The sequence below is a fragment of the Mustela erminea genome, chromosome 4 (assembly GCF_009829155.1).
Source record: "Mustela erminea isolate mMusErm1 chromosome 4, mMusErm1.Pri, whole genome shotgun sequence".
In the NCBI taxonomy this organism is placed as follows: domain Eukaryota; kingdom Metazoa; phylum Chordata; class Mammalia; order Carnivora; family Mustelidae; genus Mustela; species Mustela erminea.
The window spans coordinates 13,884,671-13,905,013 of record NC_045617.1 but is presented as its reverse complement, the minus strand read 5'-3'; the positions used below and the strand labels follow the sequence as shown (position 1 = coordinate 13,905,013).

At 36.8% G+C, this 20,343-nt stretch overlaps 1 long non-coding RNA gene across 5 annotated transcripts in view; it reads right to left on the bottom strand.

Annotated features, from left to right (window-relative positions):
• The window catches only part of LOC116587708, a 51,604-nt gene that overhangs the window by 13,824 nt on the left and 17,437 nt on the right, over positions 1 to 20,343 (bottom strand). For 3 of the 5 annotated variants that reach the window (XR_004284592.1, XR_004284593.1, XR_004284595.1), the window contains 2 exons: positions 16,436 to 16,671; positions 9,020 to 9,142 (listed from right to left, as the gene is read on the bottom strand). This is a non-coding gene — a long non-coding RNA (uncharacterized LOC116587708). Of the gene's footprint in view, positions 1 to 4,209; positions 4,306 to 9,019; positions 9,143 to 16,435; positions 16,672 to 20,343 lie in introns of those variants that run through there. The other 2 variants (XR_004284596.1, XR_004284594.1) reach the window with 2 other exon arrangements.

Below are 20,343 nucleotides of genomic sequence, written 5' to 3'. Positions count from 1 at the left end.
ATGAAAATAATGACTATTACAAAATCATGATTGCAGTTGTTATGAATACTAATAGCTTTGACTGCCATTATGAGCACTTTAGCCTTTACTGGAACACTTTGGGTTGCTTCTAAGAGTTTATTAACATAATAACAAACTTAATATAACACACTGGACACTTAGTTGGTGCCAAGCATTGGGTTAGACCCAAGGAAATTCTGAAGCAAAGAGGACATACACATTTACCACAGAGAGGATAAAATACAGTAAAACAAAAGGTCTTTTCTTAAATAACTATGTGAACTAACCAAAGATCATCCACTTAATTGTTTTTTCTTTTTGCTACAGATCTAATAAATGTTTGGTTTTTTATTGTTATATGGAGACATAGGAAGAGAGACAACTCTCTGAATTCACTGGTCTTTTTGATCTAGTAATATACAATAATGGAGTGAATTACAACTAGAATTTAGAATTTCAAAATGCCCTTTAAGTGAATTATCTCAGTAATTCTTCATAAACTCTATGAGTTAAAGAAAACGGGTTTTTTCTACATGCTTTACTAGTGAGACAAAAGTTAGTCACAGAGGCCAATATTACTTGTTTGAAGATTTACAAATATAAGCCCCCAAATCATTTTATTCCAAGAGATTATATGAGAGTTGGTAGTTACACAAGATAGACATTTAACAAATATATATTAAATGAGTAATATGCTTTTGATATTTGTTGCCACAATTTCATCCAAATTCAATATGAGGTCTGCCTCGTTGAAAGGTTTTTCATCCACAACCAATTAAAAGTAGGGCAAATCAAGTACAATAAAGTGTAAGGGTTTCAACAGGGAAACATTTTTAAGTTGCATTGTTGTCCAAATCAAATAACTGTCTCATAAAAAAAATCATAATTAGATTCATCTCACAATCCCAGAAATACATAAATATTTATGGAAATTGCTCATCAGAGTTATACAACAGAACTCTGCCATACCATTGTTTCTCCTTTTTCCTCTGTAACCTATCATGAGAGGAACTTAAATTTTATGATGTTGTTTTAGAAAATTGGAATTATATTAGACAGTGTATAAAATATCACCAAGCTATATAGTCAATGTTCTAGGATTTTTATTCTTAATGTGCTAGGCTTTTGCATCTGTTAATTCCCCGTTGGTTACTTGAAATTCTTTCTCATTCTGCCAAACATCAGTTACCAAGGCCTCTTGATTTCCCAGTCCTGGTGGCTCTTCTCCTACTAAACTGAAAAATCTGAAAACCTACAGAAGGAATTACAGTCACACCACCTCAGAGGCATTGTGTCAGGACTAATGAAGTAATAGACTATGAAGTGCTTTGAACTTTCAAGAGAAAGGTTTATAATAAATGCAAAATTGCAGTCATCACACCAAAGTGGCATCATTTTATACTTTGTCAGAAGTAAAAATGTGATATAAAATATTCTCATGAAATCCAGCTGATTACTCTGAGAAGAATGAGTATTGAGTTCATTTCTTATGACTGGGATAGATCCACATACTGTGAAAGTTTTAACAACCAAAAATTTCCCTTTGGTCACAGAAGATGCTAGCATGTGTCACAACGGAGACATTCTAGGTATATTTAATTAGATGAAGTATTATGCATTCAGAAACCTATGTGGATGGCTAAGATTGGCTATTGGACAGACATTATCAATAACCCATGATGCCCCTCTCTACAATCCACAGGAATTTTAAGGAAGTACAATACGTAGATAAAGATTTAGAAGGTGGTCATTTACCCCAACAGTCAACCTTGGCCATTTAAGGGATGGTACTTGACAATGGAAAGTCCCAAGTTTCCTCTTGTGGTACAGAAACATCTGCAGAGATTTTCAACAGACTAAGGATTCAGTTCTTTGTCTCAATGAGCCCAAGATCAGCACTTTATCACTCCTTATAGGTCTTGTAATGCCTAACATAAAAAAATAAATCTACTTGAAAAGTGGTAGTTTCCTCCATTTATTTAGAAAGACAGACTCCCTGGATTAACTTACCAAAAGCTTGATCTTCAAAGGGGCAATCTTAGTGACATATTTGGCAAAAACTAATTAATGGAAGAATGGTGCGTAATTGCAAAGCGGATCGTGTAGATAATAGTCTTTTTTCTTTTTCCTTTTTTTAAAAAAGAACACCCAGTGCTCAAATGACCACGTGAGGGCGCCAAAGCAGAAGCAAAGAGCCCTCAACCTAGAGCTTCTGAGACAGGCTTTCTCTCCCCCTCTGAAGAGATGGTCCTTGCACAGCAAGGTAAAGAAGGTCTTTTGGAAAAGGCAGATGTGATGAGAGATGCATGCTTGCACATTACTATACATTTGGTCACTCACAAATTCTACAACAAACCTAGGAGTCTCTGCATCACATCCTTCATTCTCAGCAGGAACTTCATGTGAAACTGAGACTTCCCTCCAAGGCCACTGGATGTAACTTAATTCCTTTTCTCTCACAGTTCTTGCTTCATCTTCCATTCGATGATTGGTATTCTTTTCCACTAGCGTTTTCCCCATGGCTCTGACTCCTTTCTACACTCAAAAGTTCAAATTCCATTTATGATATTAATCTCAAAGCCACTTAACTAAGGACTTTCTGTGCTTGCTGGAGTGTTGGAGTGGGTTTTTCAGTCATTCCCTCTGCTAGGGAGTAGAGGGGTCCTTTGTTTGTTTAAAAGATTTCATTTTATTTCATTAAGATTTTATTTATTTGAGAGAGAGACAGAGAGAGAGAGGGCACGCACACAAGCAGGAAGAGCAGGAGAGGGAGAGGGAGAAGCAGGCTCCTTGCTGAGCAGGGAGTTCAATGCAGGGATCATGACCTGAGCCAAACACTTAAGCTACTAACCTACCGAGTCACCCAGGCACCCCCACATCTTTTAGCTCTTTTGCTTCTGAATTTTGATTAGTTATTTATATATGTTTTCCCATGCAACTGTAAGTTCCTTGTACACAGGAACATGTATTAACTTTACACTCTGTCCTCTGGGAAAGCTCTCAATAAAAGGTGCACAAACGAAAGAGAAAAAAAATTCAATCTCTACTTTCAAGTAGAATGTAATTTTGTAGGGACCTTGAATGAGGCACCTTAAAAAACTAATTAAAACTGAAGAGTTCATAAAAAAAAAAAAAAAAAACTGAAGAGTTCATAATAATACATAGTCACAAAATGAATTGCCCATAGCAATATTGTCCAGTAGAAATTAGGTAATTTAAAATTCTTTTAGTAGTCACATTAAAAAAGTAAAAGGAAACTAGTGGAATTAATTTTAATAACATATTTTCTTAGCCCAATGTTAAGAAAATGTTATCTGAAGAAAATGTACCCAAAATGTTATCACTTCAACATGTGATCAATATAAAATATTTATTACGAGGTATTTTACATATTTATTTTGTCTTTGAAATCCAGTGTATATTTTACACTTGTCAGAAATCTCAATACATTTGCAAAATTTTCATCAGAAATACTTAATCTGCATTTAGATTTTATAACATTACAATTGAAAAGGTAAAGTTGAAAACATGTTCAAGTTGTTCCAAACACAAGTAAAAGTTTCTGATAATTAAATGTAGTAAAAAAAAAAGTTATTTTCCTTTAATATTTATATCCATGTTAACAAAACTGGTTCATCTTTTTTTAAAAAATTAGCTTGACTTTTAAAAATTAGCCTATTCATTAAGTATATTCCCTAACTTTTATGTCAACTCAGGATTGCTAACATTAAATGCAAAGGCTGTGCATAAATTAAAAATCAACTCTAAGTTAACATTAACAAAGCATTCTTCCAATTTTTCCTGTGTTTCTGCAAGCAATTTAAGATTGTCAATTACAGTTAGCATGTTTTGACACTGGTTCATAAAGGTGTGTAAAATCTTTATTGTTTTGTATTATGTACAGTTTTAATTTGATGTAAGTTACCATACATCTCTACCTAGTCACAAAGGTTTTCCTTTCCTTGGAGATTCAATTTTATATTATTCATTTATAGTGTAGTGTCAGTGAAAGAATATAAACCATACTGCTATTTTTTGTCTTTATTTATAAAATATTTGGCAAGCATGTCTTTGTTTTGAAAAAATCTTGAATTGGAATTAATAGTACAGTATAATAGTACAGTAAATCTTTTTAAAACTCCCCCACAACTCAACTCATCACCGTAGGTGAGGAACTCAAGATCATTAGATTTCCTCATCTTGCATTTCTCCAATAGTTCCTCAAACTGGAAGCGAATCATAGTCTACCGCCACATACACTGAGCAGGTGGATTCATGAGACATTTTGTAGAATCATAGAATGGACTAAAGGAAGAAGGAAACAAAAAGTCTCTTGTAAAATTCCAAGATGCTAGAGCACTGTCATCATGATGGCAACTAGTTTTTTCAATTTAGCTAAAATTCTTCTTTGGAGATATAGGAGATTCAGATGTATCTATTCCACGCAGCTATGAATTGACCTTTCTTTGCATCTTTGGAAGTCCTTAGATAAAATATGCCCACCGTACTAATTGTACCATATCTCCTTTATTGTAACACTCAACTAAAGGGAAAGAAAAGGACATCCAGTTTAGGTCCAGCTGATAAATGATGCTGTTAGAAAGCTCTTGTATTATGGCTGTATGCTGGCTTAGTTGCAGATATTTCCTTTTTCATAAAATATCTCTTTAAGATTGTCTAACATTAGCTACCTCTCTGAAATAATAACTCCTTTTATATATTTCCTTTCAAAATGATTTTCTCTGTGTATACAAAAATCCAAGTCATTTAAAGCTTCTTTAATAGGCTACAGTTACAAGCTCAGATTCTGTTAAAGTTTTAATATTTTGTTGTGATTGGACTATTTTTTTAAAGATATTTATTATTTTTGAGAAATAATAAATTTGAGAAAGAGAAAGAGAATGAGGGGGAGAGGCAGAGGAAGAAGCAGACTTCCAGCTGGGCAGGGATCTGATCTGGAGCTCGATCCCAGGACCCTGGCTTCATGACCTGAGCCAAAGGCAGATGGTTAACCACCAACTGAGCCACTCAGGCACCCCTGATTGGACTGTTAATTCTGATTTTAGGTGACTGATTTTGTTGGTTCCTTTTCAACTTTTTACCCTTGGAAAGAGAGTTGTTATCAAATTCACTATGCATCTGCTAAAAATACCTGTTCATATTATCCACTTTATTATCTTTAAAAACCTTTTCCACAACAAATAGTTTCTCCTTTCCTTCTGCTGGGGCAAATTCTAATTGCCACTCATTGGGAGATTTGAGACCTATTTCTCTCCAGTTTTTCTCACTCTCTCACTGTACCCAGCACAGTGCTAGCTTGTGGCAATCTTGATTCTAGATCAGTAATATACTTCATTTAAATTTTAAAATTATGACCATATTTATTTTTTAACTAGAAAAGTTATTTAATTATAATTGAAATAGTGTAAGTATTCTCATATTATTAATTGTGGTTAAGTAGATATCACAGTGACTTAGAGTGTTAAAAACTGAAATAAACACCATCCAATGTTACATCAAGGCATAGAAAACATTTGTACTGAGTCATTCTGTTAATACTGTCTGGAGGGATGATGGATTTGTTTGTAATACTAGGAAGGATACCTAGCACTCTCGCCCACCCCACACACAACCTGCAGTGCAGTAATAGTTTTTATGTGATGCAACAAAGTACAATATATTTCTGCCAAAATAATACACTTGTGTTTAACAGAAAAACCCTTTACACTACTTCAGATTTTAAATTTAAATGTAAGTTAATAAAAATTAAATAAAATTCAAAACTCAATTCCTCAGTCACATTAGCCATATTTTGAAGTTCTGAATAGCCTTGGGTGGTGATTGACTACCCTACTGAGCAGCACAGATCTAGACTGGACATTCCCCAAGATTACGGATAAACATAATATTCTTATGGCCCACAGCACCCAATCTGTAAACAATAAACAATTATGGATGGAATTTGATATCTTTATTTTTCCATTTATTTATTTTCAGCATAACACTATCATTATTTTTTCACCACACCCAATGCCATATCCAATTAATGATATATGTAAACACATGTTTATTTTACTTATTTATTTTTAAAGATATTATTTATTTACTTGTCAGAGGGAGAGGGAGACCATGAGCACAAATAGGGGGAGTGGCAGCGGCAGGCAGAGAGAGAAGCCATCACCTCGTGGAGTAAGAACCCCGACGTGGGACTCGATCCCAGCACCCCGGGATGATGACCTAAGCTGAAGGCAGATGCTTAACCGACTGAGCCACCCAGGCATCCCTAAACACATGTTTATAAATGCTATAAAACTCCCCTCCCCACTGCCCAAATTGAGACTTTACCTGGCATTAAATATTTGAAGGTAAAAAGGGGCAGAGAAAGGGCAACCCAGGCAGTAAGTGACAAGCCAAAAGAAAGCACAGATGGGAGATAGTGCAGGGGGAAAAAAAAGAAAGAAAGAAAGAAAGAAAGAAAGAACGAAAACTCCAGAAAGGTAAATGGAAGGTAGGAGCAGAAGGCCTTCAGGGCCAAGAGTTCACATGATGCAATAAGTAATGTGGAATCTTTGAGGACTGCAAACAAGAAAGTTACTATGAAGGACGTATTTTAGGAAAACTCATCTGGCAGCAGAATAGACAGTGCATGGGAGAAGAAACCAGAAGAGTATCACTAATTAGAGTCAGGTGATAAGGATCTGGATTGTGGCAGCTGGAAAGGAAATGCAGGAGAAATGGGAGCAAAGCATGGCAAAGGAACCTCCTTGGGGCTTGGCTGAACGGAAACACAGGGCATGAGGAAACTGTACATGGTATTAAGAGATTAGTGTAGGGGGCAGCTGGATGGCTAAGTGGATCAAGTGTCCAATTTCTGGTTTTAGCTCAGGACATGATCTCATGGGTTGTGGGATCCAGCCCCTTGTGGAGCTCTGAGCAGCTCTCTGGGGAGTCTGCTTCAAAGATTCTCTCTCTCCTGACCCTCCCCTGCTCCTGGGAGAGTGCACTCTCTCTCTCTCTAAAAAATTAAAAAAATAAATTAATAATAATAATAATAAATCTTTTTTTAAAAAGAGATTAATTTACAAAAGTCTTTGTAATTCCTTCTAAAGAGGTATCATAATTATTTTTCTTTTCCTTCCTACCAAGTTGAGAATTCTAATCTGAAGAACAATGATGGCTATAAGCATATTTGGAGGAGATATCGGGACAGTAGTGCAACTACAAGGAGCCAAAAGAGGAAGAAAAGTAGGAAAAGCAAGAGAACCAGAAGAATGTTGTGCCATGGCAGCCCCACCCGGAAAATGGTTTTAAAAGGAAAGATTGTCGACAGTTTGCAAAAGGCTTTGGTGATACCAAATCAGAGTTCAAACTTCATTTCCTTTGATTCCGGTTTTGGTGTGTTCTCTTTCAGTGATATTTGCTGATACTTTCTGCCCTGTACAAACTCTCCAAATGTAATCCTGAGTCCTCATCAATTTATTAATATGCATCATGTTCTCTCTTAATGAAAAAAAAGTAATCTCTCTGATCCCAGTGATAAGTCCTTAGGTAAAATAAAAAAAAATTTACATATGTTATGAAAAAAATTCTGTTTACTATTCTATTGAGGTAAAAATATCTGAAGAATAGAAAATACTGATTTTCTTCTTAACATATCTTAGACTAGACCATATAATTACAGAGGAGCCAGTAAGCATATGAGCTAAACAAAAATGATTGAGATATGAGAGCTAATATTTAAATATATGTGATCTAGAAAAATAAACATTACATTAACTACTGAAGAATATTCAAATCAGTCAATCATTCAGGTCTATATATTTTATTTTTAATTATATCACATGAAACTAAGCACACAAAATATGGAACTTAGTTTTCCTAATCAATGTATCTGTTATTTAAAATTTTAATTGTACTTTCTTGTCTTCTATAGTTATTCCTGCAAATATTAAAAAATTCAAATGAAAATATTGCCATTTAATTAAAGAGCAAATTCTATTTAAAATACTAAAAAAAACCAGAGATGTTATGTGTTATTTTACATCCAATGAAATAAAATATATTGTATTATAAATAAATAAACATAAAACAGGATACATATGTGTAAAAAAATAATATGTGTGTAAAAAATCTCCAACTACATACATACGTACTAATAGATAAGAAGCCATATCAAAATGACAACACCCTCTATGTTTAATTATGTTGGAACAGGGGGATATTTTTCATCTTTTTCTTTTATTTCAAAATGTCTATGATAACAGTGGTTATATTTTGGAATCACATTTAAAGATGTACAGTTAAAAAGAATGTTCTAAATGATTTTTTTAAGTTCACTGGGTCTTTTGGGATTAGTTTTATTCAACTTTTCTGCTCATGCTGATACTGTCATAGATCCAAGTATTTAACATGGAATTAAAAAAATGTAAGCACAAGGGCACCTGGGTGGCTCAGCTAGTTAAGCATCTGCCTTCTGCTCAGGTCATGATCTCCAGGTCCTGGGCTCAGTCTCCCAGCTCAGCGGGGAGTCTGCTTCTCCCTCTCCCTTTCCTTCCCCTGTTTGCACTTTACCTGTCTTTCTTTCCCTCTCCTTCAAATGAATAAATAAAATCTTTAAAAAATTCAGACACAAAGTTTATTATATTAGCTAACTTTTTATGCCATTTTTCGTGTTTGATAATTAGTTGGCAAATCCGAAAAGCAAAGAAAGGAATTCACGAAATTACTTAGATGAACCCATAACATACATTAAAAATTGTCAAGAGAATGACAGAGGAAAGGAAACTAGTTTCATTAAATCCATCTTTTGTGAAAAACCACTGTTCTGATGAAAATGAATATTTCTTTATACCTGCATACTTGCAGGTACAAATATCCACTGCATGGCATTGTTTTTAAGGACTCAATCATATTCCTAAAGTACTTTTTTAATAAAAAATAAATGATGTAGTGATGAAACACGTTTGTGTTTGCTACAAAAATTCAATGAAACAATTTAATAATCTTCATAAAACATTTATTTACTTGAGTGTATTATTTGAGTAATCAATGGAAATTGATTTAGTTCTCCACGACCATGTACTCACATGATGTGTTCTCGGCCCAGAATTCAAAAATCCTCCTCTGTGGTGCGGACAGCATTCTAGACACATTGGATAAAAACTCTATTATAGTGACTGAACTTTATAGATGAAGATTTCATAGAAATAATAAGAAAGGAAAAATTAAAAAACAGAACACCTTGATCCCATGTTCTTGGTCACAGCTATAGGTTTTCCTTGGGAAACAACTCTGGACAGAATTTGAGAGCCAAACTGAAGTTCCGGATACATGGCAACAGTAAATAAATAAATAGTCCATAGCAAAACAAAAACAAAAACAGGACAAGCGAAGTCAAGAGAGATGACAGACTGCAAGAATTAATCTGCAAAGGGTGTTATAAATACCTAATCCATACATAGCTTAAAATATGAGGGAAATGTAGAAAAATCAGAGAAAATGGACAAAGTACACAAATAGTTTTCTCTTTCTCACACAAAACACACACACACAAAGAAAGATATAAATGGTTCGCAAACATGTGAAAATATGTTCAACCTCACTCTTAGTAACAGAAATGCAAATTAAAAAATAAACAGGTACAATTTGTGATGATATCATAGCCTCAAAATTCAAAAACTTTATTACATACTGTTACTAAGGCTATGGGAAATAGGTTCTATCATACATTATTGGTAGGTATCCAAAATGGTAAAATCTATTATTTTATGTATGTATGTATGTATGTATATATGTATATATGTATGTATGTATATATGTATGTATTTGACAGAGAGAGAGAGATCACAAGCAGGCAGAGAGGCAGGCAGAGAGGGAAGCAGGCTCCCTGCTGAGCAGAGAGCCCGATGTGGGACAGATCCCAGGACCCTGAGATCATGACCTGAGCCGAAGGCAGAGGCTTAACCCACTGAGCCACCCAGGCACCCCGGTAAAATCTATTTAGTGCAGATTTGAAAATAACTCATAAAACGGCATATTAATTTACCCATTGCTTCAATGATCTTATTTCTAGGAATTTATGCTAAAGATGTATTTCAACAATACCAAAATATATGAACAAGTTTGTTCACTGTGGCATTATGTCTAACTGCAAAATAGAGGAAATGTTTCATTGCTCATAAATAGAATAGTTAAATATAGTAAATTATGTCCACATAATGGAAAACTCTGCAACTGAAAAAAAAAGTAGAAAAAGTTCTATGAACATATGATATGGAGTGACTTTTAAAATACATTGTTAAGTGAAAAAAATCAAGTTGGAAGGATATATATTCTTGTATATATACTTTGTATGCATATACAATACATATATTTTGTATATTTTATATAAAATGGAGGGGAAGAGAAAATGTATGTATTTAGTTTTTGTATGAAAAGCAGCCTAGGAAGGAAGGATATATCCAAAATGAATGGCATCACTGAGAACAAAAGGGTTGTGAGAAAAGAGATCAGACAAAGAAATTTCTCTGTTATATCTATTCATATAATCTTTACTTTTCAATAATGTTAGTACTTTAGCAGTCAAAAAATAAAAAAAGATCCATAAGGACCAGAGGAAAAAGAAAAATAGAACACAGTTAGGAAAAAAGAAAACTATATCTATATCAAATTAATAATATAACAATAAAGGATAAAACTAAATAACTTTTTAAAAAGATTTTGTTTATATATTTGAGAGAAGGAGAGAGCTTGAGTGAGGGGAGGGGCAAAGGGAGAGGGAGAGAGACACTCTCAAGCAGACTCCCCCCTACCTGCCCGTCCTCCTGCCGCCCTCCCCACTACCCTACGCTGAACACTGAGTCCATCTCCGGGCTCAATCTTATGACCCTGAGATCATGACCTGAGCCAAAATCAAGAGTTAGTCGCCTAATTCACTGAGTCAACCAGTTGTCCCCAAAGTAACTTTTGAATATAGTACTCCGATGGTACCCCAAGTGGAATATATGCTAAGGATAGAAATAACTGCCAAGAAATTGTGAAGTTTACTTGATTTGTTTGTTGTTGAAAGTGATGTTACTGGAGGAATAAAAAATTTTATTGTAAAATAGAGTCCATGAATAAGTGTGTTGACATTGTTGAACAAGACACAAATATGAAATTGAGGATGGAGATGAATTATCTTATATGTTGAATTGGACCTTGAGATATCAGTGTGAACTATCTCTTATTCTCTTCTCTCTCTCTCTCTCTCTCTCTCTCTCTCTCTATATATATATATATATATATATATATAACATATATATTTGTCTGTCTGTGTATACACACACACACCCCACACATAGTCTAGGGGCAGTGAGAACTCCAGCACTTATCCTTGCAAATTAAAGCAAGGAAATTATGAGAAGAGGGTAGAACATTTTGTTTTGCCACAAAATTAGAAAATTCATTAAAACGTATAAGCACAAGATCCAGGGGTTATTACAGGTAAAAAATATGGGTGGATTTGAATTTAAAAATTAATCAAAAGAATTTATTATAAGATATTAAGTTTTAAAAATAATGTGAGTTCCTCTCCCTGATATGAGGAAGTGGAGCTGCAACAAGGGGGGTTAAGGGGGTAGAAGAAGAATCAATGAAACAAGATGGGATTGGGAGGGAGACAAACCATAAGTGACTCTTAATCTCACAAAACAAACTGAGGGTTGCTAGGGGGAGGGGGGTTGGGAGAAGGGGGGTGAGGTTATGGACATTGGGGAGGGTATGTGCTATGGTGAGTGCTATGAAGTGTGTAAACCTGGCGATTCACAGACCTGTACCCCTGGGGATAAAAATACATTATATGTTTATAAAAACATAAAAATTATAATAAAAATTTTAAAAATGAGGAAAAAAATAATGTGAGTTTCTAATTTTTTTAAGCAGGGAAGGAAAGAAAGAATTGACTTCTTTACAAAAGAATACCAGCTAATAGATCAAGAAGGAATTACAGAATTAGGAAATCATTGTTTCAGAATTCTCAATATAATAATTAATTCAGACAAGAATTACCAACTGATGCTAAAACCATTGGGTAAGATGTGTTTGTTTAACAAGATAATCTTGAAGTCTTCAATTACTGCCCCAAACATTACCAACCTCAAAGTGTAGGAAGATGTCTTTTCAGAAGAGAAAACCTAGAGACCAAACTCCGCAGTAATTGGATAAACGTATTATTTGCTTCCTAATGTGATGCATTGAAAAGGATACCTATGGAGTGAAATTTTTTCCCCCAAAAATATTTCAAACAGCATCTAATCATGAGGAAACAATCAGATAAATCCTAATTATGGGCGCATATTAATTTTGGGACATCATGCAGAACAACTTGGCTGGATAATTCAAAAATATCAATGTCACAAAGGAAATATGTAGATTAATTATTCTAGCTTAAAGAAATCTAAAAAGAGGGGCACCTGGATGACTCAGTCTTTAAGCATCTGCTTTTGGCTCATGTCATGATCCCAGGGTCCTGGGTTTAGGCTCCCTGCTCAGCAGGGAACATGCTTCTCCCTTTCCCACTCCCCCTGCCTGTGTTCCCTCTATCACTCTCTCTCTCTCTGTCAAATAAATAAATAAAATCTTAAAAATAAATTAATCTAAAAAGACATCCAGTCAATCATAGAATTAACACCTCTATGCAGAGTACATAGCAGGGTTTGGGAGAAACATTTGATTAACTCATTTTTCCTATGCATCACAAGAGTGTCTACTTTCAAAGTAAAGATACTGTCTCTACTGTGACCACACCTGCACTTAGCTAAATTTATCATTTATTTTTTTAAAGATTTATTTATTTATTTGACAGATAGAGATCATAAGTAGGCAGAGAGGCAGGCAGATAGAGAGAGGAGGAAGAAGGCTCCCTGCGGAGCAGAGAGCCTGATTCGGGGGCTTGATCCCAGGACCATGGAAACATGACCTGAGCTGAAGGCAGAGGCTTTAACCCACTGAGCCACCCAGGTGCCCCTAAATTTATCATTTAAAGTTTATCCTTTCTAACATCCACTCTAGAGAACAAATTGCTGTTAGAAAATTTTATTCCAAGGAATGGGCAAAAAACTCAAAATGGCTCAAAACTACTTGTTCGTTCACAGGACTGGAAAGTCAAGGGTAGCTCTGGCATGAGTTCTGGAACTGAAAAAAATATTATCAGCTCTGCCTTATCTCTGCTTCCCTCTGAAGTGATGATCTTATTCTATGGGGCCAACCAAGATAGCCATCAACCGCTTAAGATTCACAGCGTCTCGGTAGCAACAACCAGAGAACGGCTTCCTATCCAGGAGTACAAATGCAAATACCAACGCCACAAGACTGATAACCCGGTATCAATCAGGTGCCTGATCATTGAATGGATGTCTGTGGTTCTGGGGTGTGTGTGTGTGTGTGTGTGTGTGTGTGTGTGTGTGTGTGTGTATACACATGTCTGTGTGCATGGGTGGCAGAAGGAGAGAGGGGTTTTTTTTGTTGTTGTTGTTTTTTGCTTTTTAAAATTTCATTTATTTATTTGTCAGACAGCGAGAGAGCACAAGCGGGGGGAACAGCAGAGGGAGAGGAGAAAGCAGGCTCTCTGCTGAGCAGGGAACTCAAAGCAGGGCATGATCCCTGGACCATGGGACCATGACCTGAGCCAAAGGCAGATGCTTAACCATCTGAGCCACCCAGGTGCCCTAATTAATTAATTTTTTAAAAAGGTTTTATTTATTTGAGAGAAAGAGAGAGAGAGCGCGAGAGCGCGCATGGCCAGGGGAGGGGCAGAGGGAGAAGAAGCAGACTCCCCACTGAACAGGAAGCCCAAAGCCTGTCTCAGTCCTAGGACCCTGGGCTCACGACCTGAGCTGAAGGCATACACTTAACCGACTGAGCCACTCAGGCACCCCAGAAGGAGTTCTTTGGTCAAATAGAAGCCATTTTATATCCATATGTAAGATGAAGGGGGAAATGTGGTTGACAGCCCCACCAGCACCGACAGAATTGGAAGGGCATGGTTCCCCTACAGATGGGTGGTAGGCAGTCAAAATCTTGCAGAATTTCCCTTCCTGATACTGAATATTCAGGCACTACTCACATTACACAGGACTGAAAGTTTGTGGCTTTGTTTCTAATTCTGATTCAAGACTGTTCAAGTTACTCCTTTTCCGAATTTTAGACTCCACTTTCCAATTGTTTTAACATATGTCTTTCCTTTCCAACTCCAGTCTACTTCTGAAAACATTTAGGGCCAGAAAGACCCGGCCTTGAATCTCCACTCTCCCATGTCCTAATGGGGTATGTTCTAGTGATTTACTTAACACCTCTAAACCCTAGATTTTCTAATCTGCAATGGGAATAATAACAGGATCTTACTCGTAAATATGTTTTGTGAAGTGAAGTTAATCAGTTAAAGATTTTAACACATGACTGGTCACATAGGAAAGATTCCAAAAGGTTTATTATTATTACTCTTATCAATCATAAAATTGCTCTTGGGAAGATGAAGATAATTGCAAAAAAGACCATAAATACTTTAAATATGACTATCTTTATAATTTATAACTTCTGATGAGTCATACCATTAAGTTTCACAAGTAATTTCCTTGTCATTTATTTATAGTTTTAAATGTAAGAATGAGAAATCCAGAGAGGTACTATGTCTGAGACGTATTGTTGAGTAATACATCACTGTGAGATAAGATGTCACATGTGTGTTTAACGAGAACATGAGTCGGTACATCAACCCAAACTTTGTAAGTGCTATGTGCCGGGCGATGTGCTTTATTTTAAAAGGTCTGGATCAAGGATCCAGCTTTTGTTAAATGGTGAGAGCGCCATGGCACATTCTGCTAATAATGAAATATTATGCAATTATGTAAAGGACGGTTTGAGTGGATTGAAGGGTGAGCTGTATAATGAGAAGCTAATTACAGGGAGAGATCCTGGCTGCAGATATTTGCAGACTATTTCTTGGTTGACAAAATGCAGAGTATTTATGTAACATTTATGGGAATTGTTTCATTTATAGAATGAAATGGTGAAGCAAAAGACTGTTATCTTAAATCAAGAGGAAGGATTCTCTGTGCCCATTATTTCAAACTCAGACTTCATGTTCTTTCATAATCAACTGAAACACAAATGATGATTTTGCCACCTGTGTACAAGTAGAGCTGAGAAAGATGAATATGCAATTATGTTCTCTCTGTAAGTATATGTAACTTGTGGACTCTTAATGAACTCCTTTCTGACTCTAAAGTTTTTGTAATAAACCATGCCTTGCCCATGAAATAAAATATAGAATCACCAACAGTAGAACTGTATACTTTCTACCCTGTATTTGATGACTCAGTCCTTGCTCAGTGTGCCTAAAATATCTCAAAAGGTTTGATAAAGCAACACTCTCCCTCTCCTCCCAACTTGGTCCAGCCTCCAAGAAGCTAAGGTAGTCACTAGAACCATCTGAACTCAACTAAGGAAAGTTAGACTAGAATAAACAGATCTTGAATACCAGCAATGTGGGGATTGTGAAATGTTGGTGTTAGTTTTGATAAGTCTAGGTCCTCATCAGGTAGCTTTAGAAGCTAATTGGCATATGTAGGATTATAGTTGATTATTGTATATTTCAAACCAAAAATCAAGTCCTACATTTAACATGTGGTTTTAGAAATGGGACGGAAGATATGTAATCCAGGCTGCCCCAGAATATCTTATTTGAATGATCATGATAGATATACATATGAAATATAATAACCACAATAGAAATTTAGTTTTTTGCCATACTTTGTAGTTTGTAAATTGCCTTCACATACATTAGTACCTTCCGCATTAGCCAGTGAGCATCTCAAGAGCAGAGATTTTCATTCATTCATGTTGTAACCTTCAGGCCTCACACATTCTGTGGGTGCTCTCATAAGTTTCGATGCTAGTAATTATAGCAAGAGAGCCCTCTTCCTCACAGGTCCTGGTCTTGACTCCACAATCTCTACTGTTAACTTCTAAATTTAATAATCCCGGTGTTTTCTCTTTTATCCCATCCATAGGGGTGAACCTAGGTCCTGCAGTTACCCTCTTTGTGAATCACTAGTCCTATCTATTTAAATGTTCAGTTCCCTAATGGACAATTCTTCAAATTAAACCCTGTTATATTAACTGGTGTGGTTTTTCTTTCTTGCCTGGATCCTGACTAGTAGAGGAAAGGGGATTGAAACAATGCCTGAAAGACTGGGTAAGTGCCCTGACTGAGTTCATCATGTTGAAAGCTTACCTGGAGGGGATGCGTGGGTGGCTCAGTAGGTTAAGCATCTGCCTTTGGGTCAGATCATGACCTCAGGGTTCTGGGTTCTAGCCCCATGGCTCCTGTTCTCTCCCTCTCTCAAATAAATAAGTAAAATCTTAATAAAAAAAGAAAGAAAGAAAGAAAGCTTACCTATATACTTAATATCCAGAACATTGTACACAAATGCTTTTTTTCTTTTAATAAACTCTTCCACTGGGTCTTGCTGGTGTTAGCTTCCACTTCCACTGCTTCTGCTGGTGAATGTGTGACGGCTTCTTATAATATTAACCAGGAATTTTCTGATGCTGGCTAATTTCCTGGGAAATAGTTGCCGTTGGCTTCAGTTTTTCCCACCTTATTTTGCAGTGTTCTTGTTCTTGTGGTTGCTAGGAGAAAGAGAAATACATGAAGAATTAAGACAAACATTTCCTTCAGTCCATTCCCTTGATGGAAAGAAAAAGAAGTGCATAAAACTGAGAGTCCAAACCTGGTTATCAACTGCATTGTAGGATAAATGATCAGGTGAATTGGTCTTTAGTTTCTTAGTTTTATTGGGCACACTGAAGAAACTTAGGTCTCTTTGTGTTGACATGGAACAATACTGTCCAGCATTGGGGACTCTTTTTAAAGAAAGTGTTTCAGAAATTCTGAAAAAAATCTTTCTGATGAGTCAAATTTTAAAGCTAGCTGACTTCATTTGTTTTGACCTAAAAACAGGCAACTACTCTAGAAACTAAGGTATTGCACACCCTTTCTTTAAGAACCCAGTTTGGTTGCCATCTAACTCATATTTACTGAATAATTCCCACATCCCACCCATCGGCAATCTCCTTGCCAAACCTGTGACTAGATGGAAAGACAGTGTGGTCATTGTTATAGTCCTTCCTTCAATATTCCTTCTTTTTTTTTTTTTTAAAGATTTTATTTATTTATTGACAGATAGAGATCACAAGTAGGCAGAGAGGCAGGCAGAGCAAGAGAGAGGAGGAAGCAGGCTCCCTGCTGAGCAGAGAACCCGACGTGGGGCTCCATCCCAGGACCCTGGGATCATGACCCAAGCTGAAGGCAGAGGCTTTAACCCACTGAGCCACCCAAATGCCCCTCAATATTCCTTCTTTGGCCATTACAAGCAATCATTCTTTTTGGCAAGATATTCCTTTTTACTGGCATTTTCAAATAAAGTCTTAAAATACCTTCAAATGACAGCCTTCTAAAAAGAGAATAAACCTCTGGAAATCACATAAGTCCTTCATACCTCCAGTTCCAAGTCTAGCACTCTCTTGCTTTCATCCAATAAGCTTTTTGATCACCTGCTGGGTGCCAGGCCCTGTGTCCCTGTGCCGAGTACTGGAAAGAGAGACAACCCAGATCGAGAGGCTGCAGTGGCGGATATCACAGCTTCTTAAGATGGATATATATGTATAAAACAAGATGGGATGTGGTGACTAACAAAAAAGGGAAACAAATAGAGAGCACTGAAAGTTCAGAGAAGGACAGGAAGAGGTGACATTTGGATTTAATTCGATGCTGTGTGTTTCATCATACAGCCAAGTGGCTGGCATGTTCACAGCAGCAGGATGGAGTAGACCTAAATGAGTTAAGACTTGAATAAGATCTACCCACTAAATAGGAACCAAAACTTAGGGAAATGAACCTAGCTGTAGGTTCTTTTTTTTTTTTTTTCTTTAAAGATTTTATTTATTTGTCAGAAAGAGAGAGAGAGAGAGCACAAGTGGGGGGAGCAGCAGGCAGGGGGAGAAGCAGACTCCCTGCTGAACAAGGAGCTGGACACAGATCTCCATCCCAGGACCCTGGAACCATGACCTCAGCCAAAGGCATCTGATATGCTTAACCGATTGAGCCACGTGGGCATCTCCGTAGGTTCTTTTTCTTAATGTGCGATTCAGCTGTATGTCCATCAGAATTATCTGGATGCTTCTAAAAATCTAGATTCTTAAGATCAATTCCCAGGGTTTCTGATTTATTAGCAAGCAAAAGAGTGCAAAAATCTATTTAACATACATAGCAGCTGATGTACATGAGTGTCTAAATCTGAGAATCCCGATGCAGGAACTTGATGTCAGGCAGCAGGTGGTAGTGTCAAGGAGTTGCTGAAGTTAGGATCATCCTCTATGGCAGGCGGACAAACAGAGCACAGCACAGGGTCAGGAAACCCAGGAGAAGACAAGACGCAAGTCCAGACAGGCCTGCAACAAGGCATTCTGTTCCCTTTTATATGGCCCAAGTTATTTGGGATTTAGAATTTAGGACCGTATGGTAGGTGAGCATATGGGGAGAAAGTCAACTGGAAAACACCAAGTAGAGCCCACAGACTTGGGCATGGGAACGCATAGGCAGGATTTAGTTCCTGGAAATGGGGGACAAGGTAAGAAAGACCAAGGCCGAATTACTAAAAGCACAACCAGAAGAGCATTTCCTTTAGTAAGCTTTAAATTCTGGGTTCATGACCAAAAACACTTAAAGTGTTTTATGATATGGGCTCCTGAGCCCCACACTGAACCTGTGAAAATCAGAATCTCTTGGCATGGATCCCAGAACTATGCCTTTTAATAGCAGTTCTTCTAGGTCATTCTGCTATTATTCAGGTTGGAGGAGGACTAAACAAAGACTCCTCAAGCTTTTCTTCTTTCACCACAACCATCACAGCTACCCCCACCAAACAAAGGTCATGGCTGAGCTATCCTTGGACCCTAGGGGTCGATGCTGAGAAGGAAAGAATTCGTGGATTGGTTGGCCAACACAGTGAGTTCATGGTGGAGAAAATGTGTTCTTGAAAGTTCTGTGGGTTTTGCAGCCAATAAGAGATTTCCAGCACAGAAAGTCATCCAAGTTTGTTGTGTAACAACATTTATGATAGTTCTTTGGGACATTAATACTTAAAACAATTTTTTAAAAATTCCCTTTTGTCTATTCTCTTGCTCCATCTCAACAAAGATCATTTTCAGGTATCACTGAGCCTTCTCCCTGTTCGAGATTTCTTTCATAGAGTGACAATTGACAAAGAACAGTGTTGAGAATGGTGTTAAATTAAATGGCACTGGCATTAGAATATTTGTTTGTTTCACGGTTCCACACCACATGCTATTTTTTAAGTGAATTTTACCTTTAATTTTAGTTTTAATTTTTATCTCTACCTGAGACACAAATGGCATTGATAAATCACCCAGAAGCGAAGGATGAGCTAGAAAGGAGGTAGCCATGCAAAGCTTCATAGCAGATAAACCTCTCTTCGTAAGGAAAGGAGCAGTAAAATCACAAGACAATCTGTTTCAAAAATCAGTAAATTTATGCTAAATAGTGTCCAGTTCCATGAGGTGCCACCCAGTTGAAATGGAGCCAGGCCACCTGATTCCTTCTTCTACTGGTAAAGACTGTGTCACAGAAACCAGCTGCCATGGATGTTGTTCAGAACGCTGTCCCTGAAAAGAACTCTGGGCCATCTGTGCTTGCAGTTCTATTAATAGATTGTTCTCCAAACCATAGACTTTCATCCAGTAACCTCACATCAAGACTCTTTCAAATATGAGATTTGGAGAACATCACTGATGGGCATTTCTTGTGATCCACTGGGAGGGCATTTTTCAAAGTGATGGTTTGAAAGAAAGAGGTGACCAGGATGTGTTGGGAACCCAACAAGATGGTGAACTTGCTGAGTGCAGAAACCTGTCTTTGCACCTCTATCCTGCCAGGGTCGGCACCATGCCTGACCAAACAGCATGTGTTGAATTGTACTGAAGCACCTTGGACGTGCCAAGTATAGTGCAAGAAATTTTACGAGGTTGTTTCATAAGGAGAAAAAAAGTAGTTTTTATTGTCGTAATGAAAGATGAGAAATCTTAGGTTCATCTGCTTAGTAACTTACTCAAGTTGATATAAGTTGATACAAATAGTGGCAAATCCAAGATGTACATATAGCTGCTGACTTCACTTCTCTATTTGGCAGTTTTCAGCATTTTATGCTTTTTCTTTATTTTTTTCTTTCTTCCCTGTTTTGTTTTTTGTCTTTTTTGGTAATACTCTGGAAGTGCAGTTGTCAT